The sequence below is a fragment of the Pinus tabuliformis genome, chromosome J, assembly GCF_031772625.1.
Source record: "Pinus tabuliformis cultivar Carrire ecotype Pingquan chromosome J, CPIR1, whole genome shotgun sequence".
NCBI classification, from domain to species: Eukaryota; Viridiplantae; Streptophyta; class Pinopsida; order Pinales; family Pinaceae; genus Pinus; species Pinus tabuliformis.
Genome location: NC_142295.1, coordinates 1,163,635,640 through 1,163,641,227, shown reverse-complemented (window position 1 = coordinate 1,163,641,227; position 5,588 = coordinate 1,163,635,640). Strand labels below are relative to the sequence as shown.

Sequence of the window (5,588 nt, the reverse complement as noted above, 5' to 3'; positions counted from 1 at the left end):
CAAGCAAGATAGCAAGACGAAGAGAAGAGACTGGAAAGAAACCAGATGTTGTATTGTTCCTAACTTTGTGGAAAATAATACACAAGTGTCAAGGCACATGCTCAACATCTTAAGTCAAAGGATGATATGTTGTGTGCTTCAGAAACACTAGATTCTCAAAGTGTTGGCATTACTGTCATTAAGCCACTACCACAACGTGTAACAACCAATTCATCTGTTGTCAACAAATCTTCTTGTTCTTTGAAAGAAGATAAATTTGAAGACTCTGAAAGTAGTGAATAATGGAAGGAGGTTGACACCTATGACATGGCTAGTGTAGCATCAGAATCTATGAATAGGTTGGATGTTAATGAATCAATTTTAGGAAATGTTGGAGGAAATCTTGAGTTGATAGTAGAGAAGTTAGAGTGGGATTCCATTTGCTGCTTCATATCTGATTTCAGGAGCATTGAGAGTTATGTAGAGCATATGCAAAAGATGTAAGGATTTCTTATTCCTAATGATGAATATTTGAAATAACCCCATGGATTACTAGGCTATCCTCACAAGGTATTTTAAAAAAAGAATAAATATATTTTTGTTTATTTTTCAAGTTTCCATTGCACATTTTAGCATAATTATAAAAATCCTTAGAATTAAGTTTTTTTGCATTGAGAGGCTCTACAACCCAGTATAGAGTCAACGTGTAGATATAATGTAATTATGTAAACAATTTTAGATGTTAGCTTTATTAAAAAGAAAAAAGAAAAAAATAGAGAAAAGTTAAAAGTGATATCGGTGGCCATGAGTGCAAACATTTAAATGTTGGTTCAATTAATAATAAAAGGTTAAAGTACTAAAAATAGTAGAAAAAAAATTGTTATATTTTGATTTTTTGAATAGGCTTTGTTACAATACCATGAGTTATCAATACTGCATGCCCAAATACCATAACTTATTCCACAACCAAAATATTCTATAACAATATCACAAGATTCTTAACCATGGATATTTATCCCCATTTTACCGTGGATATTATTAACTTGTAATTCAATTAGCCTTTCTTACAATACCATGGGCCAATACCATGGTATACCAATACTACATGCCCCCAAAAAACATAACCTATTTAACAATCAAAATACTTTAGAACAATATGAAAATATTCTTAAACATGGATATTCACCACCACTTTGCCATGGATATTATTAACTTGTTAATAGACTTTGTTACAATACCATGGCTTATCAATACCACAAGTCCAATAAACATAACTTATTTCACCATAAACATATTTTATAACAACATGACAAGATTCTTAATCATGGATATTCACCCTCATGTTTCCATTGATATTATGAACTTGTGATATTCACCCCCATGTTTCCATTGATATTATGAACTTGTGAATAACCTTCGTTACAATAGCATGGGCTAATACCATGGATTATCAATACCACATGCCAAAAAACATAACTTATATCACAATCAATTTTTTTTTCAACAATATGAAAAGAACCATTGATAGTCACCCTCACTTTAGCATGGACATTATTAACTTGTAAATAGGATTTGTTACAATACCATGGCTTATCAATATCACATGCCCAAAAACCATAACTTATTTTCGAATAAAAATATTTTAATTTTATTTAATTTTATAACATTTATTTAATTGAAGCTAAAATAAAAAATGTTGTAAGTACTTTTGAGAGAATATTCCCATAGAAATTAAATTAAGGTTTTAATAAAAATGAAAATGAGAATACTTTCATATTTAAAGATGTAGAATTTGTATAATATAAATAATATTAGTAAGAACCAACATAGATCCATCTTAACTAAGGATCCAAGTGATGACAACAAGAATGTTGAGATATTGCCAAAGATGGAGGGTAGAGAGAGACAAAGAGAGAGAGAGAGTTAGAGGGGGAGAGAGAGGAAGGAAAGAACAAAGGAGAGATAGAGAGAGAGTGAGGGAGGGGAGGGGAGGGGAGGGAAGAGAGAGAGAGAGATAGAGAGTTGGAAGGGGAGAGAGAGGGAGGAAAGAACATAGGAGAGATATAGAGACTAAGGGAGAGGAGAGAGAGAGAGAGAGAGAGAGAGAGAGAGAGAGAGAGAGTTGGAGGGGGAGAGAGATGGTGGAAAGAACAAAGGATGCATAGGGAGAGAGTGAGGGAGAGGAGAGGAGGGAAGAGAGAGAGAGAGGGAGAGTGATGGGGGAGAGACAGGGAGGTGGGAAAGAAGGGTAGAGAAAGGACTCAAGAGAGAGAAGTATATAGATATGGAGTTGCAGGGGATGAGAGAGGGTAGGAAGAAGAAAGACATAGAGGGAGAAAGTCAGTGGAGAGAGAGAAGGTGTAATAAGGGAGCAATGGAGAGAGTGAGGGAGAGAAGAGAGTAGGAGGGTAGAGAGAGAGAAAATGAAATAAGGGGAAGAGAGCTAATATAAGATCAGGTAATTATATTTATGTCCAAATAATTACCACAAAGTAGGTCAAAGGCACTGTTGAGTACAACCATGTCCATAAAATGAGGGAGAACCAAACAGGCTCCTATAAAATATATAATGGATGAATATAAAAGGTACAATGCATGAACATAAAAGATAGAATGTATGGAGTCCACTAATGGAGAAGATCCATGGTCTAATGGGTTCGAGGATTAGACCCATCTCTCCTAACATTTGAGACTAGATGAAGAACACTGAAAAAAATTCCACAAAGTTTGATGGCTTGATGAAGGGCTAGTGGGAGGTGCAGATTTTCCACTAACACATTGTCTAGGGGAGTTTGCACACTACTGAGGTCTGGAGGATCTAGTCCATCTCTGGAGGATGGATTTGTGGCAGTTTCACTACTAAGGTCTCACATTGCATGGGGATGTCCTATAGATCCTCACTGGTTTAGGGTCTGGATATGAAACAATATCAATCATCCTCTTTGTGCCCATGTCTGAAGGTAGTACCCTGAAAAATGTAATGATCCTTTGTGTGGGATCTTGTCCTATGGGAGACTGTAGAATATGTTCTCGGAACGTGACAGCCTCCTTCATATATAGGGCTAGACATCTCTGATTGGGATACCTAAAAAAGTCTGTGAGGGTCTAAGAGTCTTTGAACAAGAAACATAACCTTCCTCTGATCTCGTAGTAGATAGGGCATCCAAAAATGAAGTGAAACTTGGTCTCTACTTCATGTAAATGAAATATCTGGTGGAATCTATCTGGTTCATCAATATGATGGTTCGTCTCTAGCCGAATTCTATGCGAACATACTCTAAACTGGCCCAGAGGAATACAAAGAGAATGTATCTAGTAGTGAAATGTATACTGGGATTTAATAATGAGCTCGTCTCTCAACTCCAAGAAGTTCTCAGCATAGAAGGCCATCTTTGGGCACGAACCTTTCAGCGGATTGACCCAAGTGACCTAGAAAACCTACCTGTAGATGTACTCCCTGATGAGAGAGAGGCATAGAGGAAAAGGGAGGGAGGGAGTGATAAAGATAAATAGATATGGACAGAGAGTGTGTATGTTTGGGGGTGAGATAAAGAGAGTTAATAAGAAGGAGACACATAGATAGAAATATAGATATTATATAGTTTTATATAAAACCTATATCCATATTAACCCTGGATCTATCAAGAAACGAAGGGGTTCAAATCTCTTGAGGTGAAAACCTTTCATCAAGTTGTGCACTAAACAAAGTGGTTTCAAGCTCAAGAGATTAGATCCCTCTTGGTGCTTGGTAGATCTGGGGTTAATATGGATATAGGTTGGTTTATCTTGCATCATAGGTGACCAACAATTTTATGTGTTTGTATAGCAGTGAGAAATGAAAACCATTTCTAAATCTAGAATTTGTTATGAAGCATGTGATTTCCCAAAACCACTCCAAATTAGATTATGGAGATGGAGATAAAGAAGAAGATATTGATTTAGAAAACTTTTCTGACTACAACAATAGGCTTATGGTTTCTTGTATTATGTAATTGGTTTATTTCATAGGATATTTTGCATCTTTTCAATTTCTTGTCTGTGATGTCAAAGGACATACTTATTGACTCCAAGGTTATTTATTATTTATGCTATGATTTGGAACTAGTTTTTGTTTCTAGACAGTTACGTGACCGAAAGTGGGATGAAAATAGTGGCTATAGAATAAAATTTCAATGTCAATATTGAACTTGGCTTTGGAGGGGCTATAGTGGTAATCCAAAGAAAGTATGAAAATGGAAGAAACATGCAAGATGCTTGGTTCTCTTGAATTTCGTCAACATAACCATCACAAGCCATGTCAAACGGTTGAGAGAGATGTTTCTCTTTCTCATGCATTAGTCTCGAGGCGATATATTCTAGGGAATTTCCTGATAATATATTGAAATGTAGTGTGCACATGAATATAGTCTGAGGTTCAAGGGTGAAAATTTGTTCCTTGCATGGAAAACTAAGTGGATTTTTTCTGGCAGGTATTGAAGCATGGGTTTGGAAATTGTGCAATCAAAAGAGAAGATATTGAGGTGTAATGCATTAAAGAAAATACAACATTCTAGAGTGGAGGTAATGTGGACAAAAGCAGGTCTTAAGAATAATGTAATTAGGAACCTTCCCAACAATGTTCCATATTGAGACAGTCCTTTCAATTCATGTGATTGTAAACAATCACAAGAATCTTTTGTATCTTATCAAATATAGTCTAGTGGTTATTTAGATGACATTTAAAGTCTTCCATTTGAAGTTGTGAGTTGAACAATTGCTAGATGCAAATATGATGATATGTAACCATCCCACATGCCTTTATGTTAATAAGGCAAGTGACATGGATAATTTTATAGTTGAAGTACTCGTTTGGAAAATTACTAGAGTTTTCATGGTAATATTTTGATCTATAGCATCCTCGCATGACTCTATATTGTGAAATGATAGGACGAGCTAGAAATACAACCAAAGGGAAATTTTTTTTATTGTACATCCGTATTTGAGCAAACACCCTTATAACTAGCATCATTTGTTTAATTCATAATTCAAATAAAATGTATCAGACACCCATGGGGCTTTGTTCAATTGTAAAAGCAATTTTACCTTCTTTTTTTAATCCATAAGGATCAAAATACGTTTTTCGATTAAAAAGGGGATGTGTGTGCATTTCACTATAATTCTGGATTAATTTTTATTGGATGCTTTATCTTTTTGTTGGATAAAATGAGTATCTTCCCCATGTTGTTATACTTTTGAAAATTTCTTGGTTTTATTTGTATATTGGTTCTGTTGGAGGATTTTTTATGAATACATCCAAGTTTCTGTAGTTGGATTCTTACATGCATCGCTCATTTCTTCAAGTCTTAAATTTTTTTGTTAGTGTGGGCCTCTTTTAGATTGCTTTACATTTGAAAGTTTGGTGCTATCATTTGTACATTGGTGCTTCAGGAGGCCTTTCGGAGCCATTTGATCTTAGTATGTAGATTTGTAACATACATATATGCTTCTATGGTAGATTGGGTTACATTGGAAATGAATCATCTTTGTTTAAATTTTTAATCTTTATTTGGTTTAGATATCCAAAAAAAACAAAAGTATAAATGAGAACACAACATTTTTTACATGAGGTT

At 34.9% G+C, this 5,588-nt stretch overlaps 1 pseudogene; it reads left to right on the top strand.

Annotated features, from left to right (window-relative positions):
* Nucleotides 1–4,608, top strand: LOC149231224 (cytoplasmic 60S subunit biogenesis factor REI1 homolog 1-like; annotated as a pseudogene).
* Nucleotides 4,609–5,588: the final 980 nt, after the last annotated feature.